General features: G+C 39.8%; 1 protein-coding gene across 3 annotated transcripts in view; it reads right to left on the reverse strand.

The window, feature by feature from the left end:
* Positions 1-13,182, reverse strand: part of hivep3b (HIVEP zinc finger 3b) — a 49,737-nt gene that overhangs the window by 27,579 nt on the left and 8,976 nt on the right. The window contains exon 2 of one of the 3 annotated variants that reach the window (XM_079343150.1): positions 931-1,038. The exons of the other annotated variants lie outside the window; for them this stretch is intronic. The gene's annotated coding sequence lies outside the window, so the exon portion shown is untranslated. The remainder of the gene's footprint in view (positions 1-930; positions 1,039-13,182) is intronic. 3 annotated transcript variants of the gene reach the window in all.

Genomic DNA, 13,182 nt, shown 5'->3' on the forward strand with positions numbered 1-13,182 from the left:
TGATACCATAAGGCACAATAACAACTATAACATATATGGAAAATGAATGCAAAAATAAGACACTGTCAATCACACTGAAACCCAAAATCCTAGGGAGTTGCAACAACCATTCACAGAACGACACTAAGAAAGCCCAGAGGAAAGAACACAAGAGGAAAGCATCAGCAGGAGAAGGAAGGCGACGTCTGTGAAAATAACCACCTCATACCAGTGCACTCACTCACTCAGCCTCTCAACTCTGTGAGGGATGCATCTTCGGGAATCCCTGCTCCACTGAGACGAGAGGGTGTTGAGAGGGATTTCGCAGGGCTTTGATGAGATTGGCAGATCACAACCGTTGCTGTGTTCACTTTGATTTAACACAAACCAGTGAACTGCAGGTCAATAGCGTCTTTTAATCAAACACAAGTGGCATCGAGGAGCAGAGGAATGCACAACTTAAGTGTCAGGAGAGGATTGCACTCAGAGTTTTAACAGTTTTCTACTAAGGTGCACCTATAATTACTTCGGACATTATTTCAGATTGGAACATAAAAAAGGAACAAATAGTCAATTGAAATCCTCTAGCTTTGAAAGGACTCTTCCCTACTTAATACAATCTCTTGATGTGAATCTTATCCTTTTGTCTATATAGTACAGTGAAAATATTTGACATGCTATAAAGTTTCAACGAAGTTTACCATAAACCAGTGAAAACAACTTTTTACGTTCACAGAAGACACAAGCTTGATAGCAATAACTTCTAATAAGTCATTTACCATAGCTGACAAGTATAATAAAGTAAAAAATCAAGTCTCTGAAGGTAAAAAACAGGGTAGATCAAAGAGAGAAGAGGAGACAAAGATTGATTTAAAGAAAAGTTGAAGAGAGGGAGGGAGGGAGCGAGAGAGAGAGAGAGAGAGAGAGAGAGACAGGCTCAGTTTGGATTACCTGACAGAGCAGTCTGGTCTTCCCCCTCAGAGACGCTTTACAGGCAGTGCAAGACAAGCAGGGAGAGCCAGAGAGTGAGCGGATATGACTGTTTGAGTGGGTGTATTGCTGAGAGAGGGAGAAGGAGAGAGAGAGAGAAGATGAGTGAGGTAAAAAAAAAAAAAAAAAAAAAAGCTGGTGACTGTAAGAGGGGAGGAGGAGGGAGATGCATTTGCTAGAAGAATCTCAAAACGACTCGTAGTCCTGCAGCATAAGGAACATCGAGTATAATGTCCATACACCATCTTCTCAGTCAAAAAAAAAGTCACATTTCCAACATTTCTGCTGCAACCAAACAGGATAGGGGGATAAACGCACCGAGAGAGTTACAGGGTTATCAAAGTTGTAAGCACTCAATATTGGATACAAATTGCCAATAAGATAAGATGATAATCACGTCTTACGCTGAACTCTGGCTTTTCGTTAACATTCTTACCTTATTATCAGCAAAGTTATAAAAATTTTGCAGTCAATAAAGTATTTTCTTCAGTAAAAAACTCTATATGTAATGCAAATGTCTCTTCATGTAAACCCTCTACTTCCAACTTCTGCATATTTATAATGAACGCCAGAGTGGCATCCATTCAAGCAAACCCTGCATTAAGCAGAAGTCCGGCTGGTCCTATCAGCGCTGCAACACATGAGAGGGCGAAAGAGAGACAGAGAGAGAGAATTGAGAATGAACGGACCCTGCTGTTCCATACAGCTTTGCCTCATTGGCAGAGCACAGGAAGTGTGAGTCACACACTCTAAAATAAACATGTTCACACAGCGACGAGCCGGCACACAGAACAAGCGGATGGCTGGGTGTCTGATCAGCAGACACCAGAGAGAGTGAAAATAGGACTTTACAGGCTGGCAACACGTGAAGGCCGAGTGGGACTCAGATGACATGCAATATAAAAGGGATGTTTATCCTCAAATTGCTTGATTCTTTTTCTTTATGTGCTGTACTGGACTCATTTTCTTAGTTGAATTAGATTTAGCTGTTCAATTCTGAAGCTTTCACTATTTGTTACTTCTCATAGTTCTCACAACTTTATTTTATTAATACATCCTTATCTGACTACTGTCGCAGTGTTTCACATCACATTGCAATATATTATTTATCTTGGTGAAGAACTGTATTCTGCTCATGAGCTCAGGATCAGCTACTGTAGCAGTTAAGCTAGCCCCTCCACAGAGGCTCAAAGAAATACTGACATTTAATTTGGAAATTGCTTAACTCATTCATAATGTCTACCTGTATTAAACACCTTTATTAAAGAGGGAAACAGAAAGCCTCTTGTTTAAAAAAAAGAATATTAAGGAGAATTACTGAGAGACTCCTTACCCAAAACAAGCTAACAACTTTCAAACAAATTTGCAGCAGCTATGCTAGAAGACCCTCCTGACAACCTGTGACTGACACGGGTATAAGTCAGAGAAAAACAGGTTTTTGGAAGACATTAGGGGATTCAGCAGTTTGATCATCTCTGGATTATTTTAAAGAGGAATATTTGTAGATAATTCTACACCTGGTACAAATAATAAATCAAAATTTAGGGGCCTTTTTTCCAAGTTTTTTCAGTTTGAAATTGACATTTATTTTAGAAATGTAAAAAACACGAAAAAGAGCAAAATGATCATACAAATAGCCAACAGACTTAAAAATAACATTTGCCAAAACTTGAAAGCAAGGCGAGTGGCGAGAAAGGCGGGTATGATTTGGTTTGAATAGTAGGCCTATGTCGGAAAAAGATGTTGGAAGAAGTACACCCTTCTTAAATTGATCCCTTCTCCATAAATCAGTATTATCTAATTGTTCAGCTTCCTACAAATAATATATTTTCTTAGACGATCTATAATAATTTTATTACCAATTATCTTTGACATACAAAAAAAATAAATCCAGTATTTTATGCTGTTACTGAATAAAATGGTAAGTGAAGAGATTTGACTTTAAAAAGATGCAATCTGACTTGAGCTTGTATACTTGATGTATTGAAGCATCCAACTCTTATGGATAGTGTCCTTTCCCTCTTTTTTAATGTCCTTTCAAGCTCATCTTACAAACACCTGCTGATTTACTCTCAATATCAGATCCCTTGTTTTTGTTTCTGTCTCCTTTCCCCTATGCGTTTCCAGTTGTTCTGTCTCTTCAGAGTGTTTCCTCTCTCATTTTATTTTCTCCCAGTCAATAGCAGTGTTGTTCAGCACTTGGTGATTACCTCTAGCTCTGTGCGGCTGCTGGCTGAACGCCGTAGGGGACTGTGCTGGCCTGATGCTGCTCGCAGGCTGCCTTCACTGGCCCAGGCTCTGTATTGTGTTCGTCTGAATGTGCTCATTGTCACCCTTTACAGCACACACCTTCTATACTGTACTTCCCTGTGAGGGACCTTCACTCATCCATCATCCCTTTGTCTTCTGTTCCTCAGACTGAGGGCTTCTGACGGGGGGGGGGTGTCAGAGGCCTGGGAACAAAAGTCCTACTGTGGCGGTGATTGACAGGAAAGTTGCTCGACACAGACGTAACGATTAGCACGGCCGGGGACAACCCTGTAGATGCACAGTCTGGTTAGAGGGAGCTCAGAGGAGGTTCAACCACCCTTGGAGTCACAGCAGAGAGTAAAACAAATATTTTGAAGACTGAGTTGAAAATGCAAAGTGCCACCAACGTAAAGGGATAAAAGTAAACTTTCATAAGGCCATGAAAAAAAGATAACCATATGCAACTCAGCAGCCCCAACCATGTCAGGCTCACAGTATGCAAAGCTGCTCTCAGTTACAGTAAATGGAAACAAGCCCTCCCCTGTGGTATGGTCACATGAGACTGTTTAGCTTAAATGACACACACAAATCTACGCAATACTATGCAAAAGCAAGTGACACCTAAAATGCAAACATCATGCTCCATAAGAATATTCATACTGATTTAGAAAAGCCAAAGACTATAATTTAGACCGAATGAGTGGTTTGCACATTTAGAGACAGCCATACAGATGGCATATTTTTGGACTTTCACCCCATAAAGAGCAGACACAAGCAGTGAAACTGGCAGATTTGGGAGTATTCAGAGAGGGATCTCTCTGTTCCAGGGGCAGATTATTTCAGACGTGTGGTGTTCCAGTAAACTGACCATCCGCTGTGGTGTTGTGATAGAAACAAAATCCATTTTAAGAGAGAGCCCTCCTAAAGTATAAACCACACTATGGCTCAATATTACTGTACCTGTTTCCGTTGATTTAGAACAACAACCTCTAAATGCACACATGATTTGAGTGGAAGTGGCTTTTTCATCACAACACTCACCAACTCCTCATTAAATGAAGGAACAACATACACGTTTTTATTTGGCACATTATTCGTCATAAGTCTGACATCACCTTTTTATCCCATGGTAAAGTCACAAAATTAGATATTGAATGGCCGTTTCTCTTGTTGGCAAAAGTGAACAGGTTAAGACACTAATGAGGGATGTTAGCAGACAATGAAAGCATTGGGAATGACATGTTATACTGTCCATTTTTTTAAACAGATGCCAACATCTAACCGATAAAATAATCCAGTGGAAAACTGTAAACTGTCACTGCCATTATTGCTGCCTGAGAGGCCTGCAAGCTCTCAAAAAAATGAATATATGTCTACTTTTTACATTGCAATATAATATGTAACTTCACCTTTTAAAACACAGTAAAGGATTACAGGAACAACCTGGGGCATTATTATTATAAGCTACTCTTACAGTCATGAAAATCTTTAACTTTGGGAAAAACACAGCAAGTGTACAACACAAACTGTATGAAAGCAGACACTTTACAGACGTTCACTGTTTGTACAGAGTACTAAGAGATTATTCAGAGGACAATTGATACAATATAACTATAATTCTAAGTAATTTCCTTTACCAGGACAATAATGAAATAATGTTGAGCAACCTTTCTTTTGTAGCGGATATGTCAAAACTAAAGACAGTTAGCAAAAAATACAATAAAACGTGCTTCATGAATATCTTTGGTAATGTATATAAAAATACATTACCAAAGATAGCAACTAGTCTGTGATGGTTTATGCAACAGATTAAGCTAACTAGCTTGAATAATGTTATATTACATAGAATTTCATCACATATGTAGCCAATGGATGAGTTTTTCTTTATTTTTCTAATATGCAATCAGGTTGTTATTGTAAAATATGTCCAATATGTCAAATCTAAATAGTACCACTGCAGTAACAGCAGCCAATGCAAGATGGCAGCACCGTTAATCCAACCGGAGAAATGTGTCTATACCTAATACCTATCGTAATAATAATAATCGTATATCGTTTAGCCATGAAAGCAGAATGGCTTTTGTGAAACTGATGTCTGTTAGTTGTTTGAAAAGCTCTTTGGTGAAGACTCAAATATTTCAACCACTATCTGAGAAATTATCTTCCATTCTTTCAACACACCTTGCGGAGAATAAATGTTGATGCTTTGTTATTTCTTATTTTGTGATGACCAACTCTTTTGGTTATGACCAGAATCTTTTAATGACATGACCATCAGTCCAGCTGTATTATAAGGTTCTAATGAGCAAACATTGGCATGCTAAATTCCTAAATAAAGAAGTTGAATCAATCAATCACATAGACTTTTACAGCGATTCTCTACTCCTCTGACTACACAAAGCTCTTTTATAATACATAGATAGATAGATAGATAGATAGATAGATAGATAGATAGATAGATAGATAGATAGATAGATAGATAGATAGATAGATAGATAGATAGATAGATAGATAGATAGATAGATAGATAGATAGATAGATAGATAGATAGATAGATAGATAGATAGATAGATAGATAGATAGATAGATAGATAGATAGATAGATAGATAGATAGATAGATAGATAGATAGATAGATAGATAGATAGATAGATAGATAGATAGATAGATAGATAGATACTTTATTGATCCCGAGGGAAATTCAAGAAACATCACCCATTCCCACCATATCCACACTGATGTTAATGGCAGAAGCTGCTTGATAAAGTGAACAACTGCCAATCAGTATTATTCCACTGACATGCATTCACACGCTACTGGTGTAGCAGTGAGAGTAATTTGATACTTTGACACATGACTGCAGGAGATGGGGATCAAAAGCCCACCCTTCCGGTTCAGAGACGATAGACTACACCACTGAGCCACAACCACCACTTTATCAGACCTTCAGATGACAGTCCTGAAATACAAAAACTTGACCTGGAAGAAAGAAATACTGCTTATTATAGCAATGTAGCAAATATAGCAAATATAGTTATGTAGCCTTTAAACACAAACCTAACAAATGTTAAAATCTTGGAATTTATACTCAAATGTATTTCTGTGCATCGGTATTTTCACAATCAAGAAATAAACAAAGAATCTAACGTAGTAAATTTAAAGTGTTTTTGTCCTGCAACCAACCAGCTTGCTAATGGAGTTGAGCGTGCCAGTCTTTTGTTAATGCTAATCAATAAGTATCCTCAGTAGATATGTTATCTGATCCTGTAAAACACTGAGACTGAAAACCTTCTGTTTCACTCAGCATCTTTCTCCTTTTGTCTTGTTTCTGTCGCGGTTTGTCTCTATTTCTTTAGGTCGCCCATTAATATACAATCATCTTTGCAGCTATCTTTTTACAATTAAATCTATATTCACACCTTGCTACAGGCACTCCTCATCTTTTCCTTTTCTGTGCTGCAAAATGAATTAACAAAAACTACTCCTATTAAATGGGAGAAAGCAAATGTTGTGTATTTTATGAACAATTCTACCAGAACACAAAGTCTGCTGCAGGGTAGTGAGTAATTATGAAAAGTACTATGGCTCTGAGTAAAGTAGCTGCTTGGTAAATGATATCATTTATAGAGCTGATAAATCATTAGCAATATGTGCTACTAGTAAAAGCCCAGTTACTATGCAATATTATTTTTTTTCTCAGTCTTAAGCTTTAGGTTTGATTTAGTGCTTCAAAGGCAAAATAGTCATGACATGAAACAAACCGCTACATTAAGGGGAAGCAGCAGCACAGAATCACTGTAACAAAAATGAAACATGATTCTAAGTCCTGTCAGCTTGACACCAAGCCTCAAAATGCTGCATGAGTATAGTGCAACTAATATATAAAATAAGAGTGACAAGTCAAAAGGTGCGCTAGAGCAGTTAAATATAGAATGAGGAACTGACTTCTCAAAAGCTGTCCTCCCTGCACCCACAAGTTTCACTGATGCGTGGATGTCGAGATCACAGTGCAAATTCTCCCACACAGCTTACTGCAGCCGTTCACAGGCGGCTGCTTTATATTTGCACTCTCCGTCATTAGACTGAGGCATACCTGAGATACGATCAACGTCTTCAGTTAAGGCAAGAGAACAGAGGTCTCATTGGGGCTGACTTTACACATGATCAGCTGAAAAGACAGATATACCTCTGGTATCTTTCACTCAGAGACAAAACGTAAATCTTGTTTGGTGGTCGATTCGAGAAAGAAACAATGATATCAATAAATGATTTTAATGTTTGACACAAGGATTAAAAGATATGCTTCTCAATGTTTTATCAGAAATAATTTGCTGCACATTATGGATTGCCACGTCAAGCAATTTTTCAGTTAAGAATTCAATAAGCCAGGTTTTGGGATTATCTTTTTCCTATGAAGTCACCCATGTGGACTGCAGTGCTGGGACAGCCTGATGTACTTGCATCCTGCTTGAAGCTGCAACAGCTACAAAAGCCCTGCTGTAGCGCCGAGCTTGACCTGGTGCCATTCCTTATCTGCAAATCTCAGTAACCTGTGACTATTTTAATTCAAGCTGTTTGGGATAAAGCTGAGTGCTGCCTGCACAAACACAGACACGGGGGGGAGAGTCAACAGGTGGAAGCTCAGCCTGAGTGTGTTCAAACACGAGGATCAGGCCGCAGAATGTGTCAACAGCCCTCCTCTCTCTGCCTGGCAAAGGGGGCCACCCTTCTGATATGGGAGTTAACTCAAAGCTGGGCTGAGTAATTGCTACCCGCAGTGACAAACAACTTCTTTCAGCCCAAGAGTTGGTGTACAGTTTACTCTCCCTCCTCCTCCTCCTCTGTGTGCCACTGCTACCCATTCTGCCCGTGCCACGCTGCATTAGCAGCCTGTCAACGGAGACTCTCCTGACGCATCAACGCCTTGTCAGTTGCACTTCAAACCAATCCACAAACACAAACACTGTGTGCCCTAACTCTTCTGTTAATGTTTCTCTCTCAAAGTTGAGGTGTGTGTGTGTGTGTGTGTGTGTGTGTGTGTGTGTGTGTGTGTGTGTCAGGGAAAGAGAAAGGGAAGGAGTGTGAGACTGAGAATAACAAAATAGAAGAGGAAAATAGAATGTGCAAATGTGTAGGAGAGAGACACACAGGGAGATAAAGCTCTTGTGTATGGTCATTTTTGTCTTCTCAGTACGTGGCTCCTGCCTACAGTAGGGACTCCATCTGCCAAATGAGACAATGTCATAAAAAGCTATCTGATGTGTACGCAGTATGCAGCCTCACTATCTCCAGACTGCAGCCGAGCAAAGTCAGGCAGCTCAGAAATCACACACGACAATCAAGTGCAACAAAAACAGTCCCTTACTCATGCTCTGTTATTTTGTGAGCATGTGTGGAGCTGTACATTGCTGAATCTGACCAGAATTGTGAACACATGCCAGTCAGAAATTGCATTTAAGGTCTTTACTGCAAGCATACACACTGTAGGGTTTTGTGTTTCTTGAACTAATTATAAACATTAAATCATAACAGAGATTTGTTCCTATGTTTTTGTTGCTGTCCTTTTATAAGCGAACCTAATCTTTTAATCCCCTCAGTGCCAATGTCCTGAACGTCTCCCCCGCATGCACCATTAAAGGGTTGATTAAAGTGCAACCAACTATATTTTCTCAGTCAGTGTCTGACCGGTCCTGCTGGTCGTTGACGTTTGCCTTAATTCAAAAAGTATGGAGAGGAATAAAATGCTTTCAGAATGCTCATGAATGAAAAGCGTTATTTTCTTCTTTAAGAACCAAAGTCCTCGTTTATTTGGATTTTCCACAGCGGTAACAGCGGAAGTTCTATCAGGTTGTACATAACAAAGTATGACCAAATATGTTTGTAATGATGGATTCACTGAAGGTTTGATGAGACTGAACATGCTAAGTCAGCAATCTGTGCTTTTCTTATCTTAACAGTACCAGTCGTCAGAGCGTGACTGTACTGTAAACTTAAGGTCCAGAAGGATTAAGATGTCAAGCCGTGCGTCAATACCTACATCAATCCTAGCAACTAAGTGCCAGCAGCAAGCAAGCACACGCTGCTATATCTTTTCACTCTTAATACAAATCAATCAAGTACATGGAAGTACTTTGCTATGACAGAAAAAAAATTTTGTTACACGTTCATGTTTCAGCAAGCTGAACCCAGCCTCGACTCCAAATCTTCTGGCCCACTATGTGTTCACAGATAGACAGAAATACTTCAATTGTTGAACTACATTTCGGGAGGTTAAGTCAAGTTTGGCCATGAGGGAAGGCAACACAAAGCCACACTCTCCTGCTAATATGGTATAATAAAATATTCCTGCAAATAAACACAGCTTTAGACTGAGACCAAATCGTAGTCTGCATACAGTATATAACTATGACAAACTCACACTGTATGGATAGTCATTTCTTTCTCCCTTTGACCACCCAGACCGCTCACTTAGTCTGGAGGGTAGCACGCCCTGAAAGTCACATGACTGGCATTAGGGGAATTAACATGCATTCCTCCAGCAGTCATCACCTCATAAAGATCTGGTTATGGGAAACCTGACTCCAAACGCCGGCTCGCCAACTCCCTCCCCTCCACACCCACCAAGCTGCTCGTCGACAGAGCTGCATCCTCCCAGTTATGAGCCTGACTATTTGAGACAAAGCCTGTGGCTTACAAAGAAACACAATGCAGTGTGAAAAACAGATACAAAGCAAGAGTATGAGTGAGAGAAAGGCATTGAGAGCAGGGAAGTGAGACACTGTATTGATGTAGGAAAGGCTGTTGGATCCATTGATTTTCTGTTAGTCCAAGCCTGGTTACCAATGCCTGATTTGTCATCCAATACAAGTTGAAGTCTGTCTCTGAACATGCCCTTAGACAGGCTCTCACTTTGTACGCATAACGACAACATATGTAACTCTGTGAGAATGTTTACTAGGAGAGCTTTCATGACACGATAACACCAGATACTGTAACGCTGCAATCTCAGTGTAGTTCTTTGTTTAACGGTTATCCATTAATATTGCCATGAATATCAATTCTTAGTTCTGATTGGAAGCTATCTGTTTGGACCTTTGGAAACAGCAATCTCAGTGAGGCACTATTGAGCAGCTTATCAACATGGGTATTGGATACTTTTAAGTAACAACAATCATTATTGTATTATAACTGACAGATTCCTAGGTTTTTTGTCTATAGTTTTTATCCTGGTTTGCCAACTTAGTGAGTCACTTTTAGATTTTTTGAAAAGCAGCAATTCTTTAGATGACACAAAGCGAGGTCTTGAAAAATCTTTATGTAATAGTGAAAGTATAGCCACAGTTTAATTGGCAATTATATCAATGTTTCTTCTGAGAAACCAATGATGTGACACCACTTGAATTGCGAACCTTGACAAATGCTACAAATCGAAAAAAAGAAAAAAATCAAGATGATTATTTTCAATTAAAGTTGCATTCATTTGCTTTCTGGCCGAGAGTAAGATAAGAAGTTCAAAGTACTAAGCGCAGCACTAAATGGTTAAAATCAGTGAGCCCCCTCAGCCAATGGTGACAAAATCTGCTAACATTCCACTGTAATGTTCTCTTTTTCAGTATGGACTGCATTGTATGTTTGATGTGTTTCAATACAAGGGATTGGTTACAGACTAGCTGATATTTCTAACCTGCAGTGGATACAGACTGTATAAGTGATATATTCAACAATTGCCAAGAAGTGAATCACTTGTGTCAAGAAGTGACCAAAACATGGGTGATATGTGTGACTAACAAGTAAGTCCTTATAGACCTGTGGAGATGGCTTATAGGGGCTGCTGAGAGGCATACAAAAATGTATTTGTATATATAAACAGCGATTATGACATTTATCCAGAAAAGCAGACTAAAAAATGGATCATTGAAAATAGATTTTCAGCAAATGTTTAATTTTGAGGGCGAACTTCAACTTGCTATCTACTACTACTACTTTTTATATGAAATGGTTCCCATGGAAAGGGATGAAGACATGAAAAAGCAAGAGTTACCCAGATATCAGGAACACCCACAACAGACAAACAAGAGAACTTCTGGAAGAGCAGAAATGTGTTTATAGACCACTTACACAGCAGATGAGGAAGTCATAAGGCTGAAGTAACAAATGTAAACAAATGATATGTTGCTGCCCTGCAATGAGAGTGGAAATCAAATCGAACAGAGAAAATCTAATCTGGGGACTGGCAGATATAACTTCCCCTGGCAAAGGAGTCTGACTGAAACTGGAGAAAACAGTGCACAGTGCTTAGTGCATACCATTAGATATGTGCATGCACGCGCACGCGCACGCGCGCACACACACACACACACACACACACACACACACACACACACACACACACACACACACACACACACACACACACACACACACACACACACACACACACACACACACACACACACACACACACACACACACACACACACACACACACACACACAGTGGCACCTACCAAAGTGTCACAAACAGGAAAATCCCATGAGGCAGGTCTTGGCAGAGCGGGTCTCGTCAACCAACTGTTTTCACTCTGCTCATTGTGGTCTGGCAAGACTCAACTGGGTTTTACTTTGAAAGTACGTCATTGCACATAGGCTGAGCGGATGAAAGACTGGTCCTGCCTTCACTGACACATCAACATAAACCTTTCATTGGTTTAAAAGTTCAGCTTTTGCAAAAGAAGAACGTAATACACCTGGAAAACCTTGGAAAATCTGTTGAGTTCGTTTAACACAATGGAATATTACAATGAACCTTTTAGAAAATGCAGAGAAATGCATATAGTTATTATATACATTTTGACGACAGAGGAACCACAGTACCATCTAAAGAGTCAGGCTGCTACCACAGCTAAAGGTAAACTGACCTTAGAGAATAAAAGCAAACAAATATCAGCCTCATATTAAAGGCCTAGTCAGGCCTAACTGAGAACACATTTTTCACAGCCTTCATTCAAGCACGTTTGCTGACACGTTGAGCAGAAAAGTAGAGACTTGGCTGATGAGGGCTAGAACACAATCAAACACAATGTTCACCATGACAAACTGCACTGAAGAATAATCTGATAAAGCCGTAGTTATACAGAGAAGCAATAAACAGCAGATTACACAGATTGATGGGATGAAACACTGATACTCTGCAAAGCCAACTTGCAGCTTTTGAGTGTTTCTTTTATTACCAACAAAAGAAGGAAATACCGAAAACATTGAGTCACCAAAGTTACACCAAAGCCACTGATAAGTCACCTCATCTATGACTCATTTGTCTGTAGTACTGATGAATACACGAGCAAGCACTCAAGCCAAAACAACGAAGTATGATCTGCGAGACAGAGACTGCTGCTGGTTTAGAAACAGGGACATCTCACTCTCACGACCCAAGAGAAGACCAATCTAACAGGCTGCCAAAGAAACACGACACTTCCACTCTGAAACAAAAAACCTCCCTGAGAATTTATCTCAACAAGTTAACTCAAGATTTACAGCCTTTAAAAGACAGGGCATTGGGGGCGCCGGTGGCGCAGCGGCAGCGCGCGCGTCCCATATAGCGAGGCTTTGCTCCTCGCGCGGGCGGCCCGGCTTCGCGTCCGGCCTGTGGCCCATTTCCCGCATGTCTCTCCCTGCTCTCTCCCTGTTTCCGACTCTATCCACCTTCCTCTCTCTATCAATAAAGGCAATAAAGGCCAAAAATAAATCTTTAAAAAAAATAAAAAAAGACAAGGTATTGAAGGCATGTAGTTGAATATACGGCATCATACCCCTTCAGCAATGTATTTTTGTGCATCTAATTTCCATTTTTGCTGTAGGAAAAATAGATTTCTCCTCTCCAAACCCTTTACTACGCCTTGTTTCCCTCAAAAACTCTCACAAGGGTTTCTCCTCATCTTTCTCTTCTATGTAACTCGGGCACTCCC

This window comes from Symphodus melops (assembly GCF_947650265.1).
Source record: "Symphodus melops genome assembly, chromosome: 5".
NCBI lineage: Eukaryota > Metazoa > Chordata > Actinopteri > Labriformes > Labridae > Symphodus > Symphodus melops.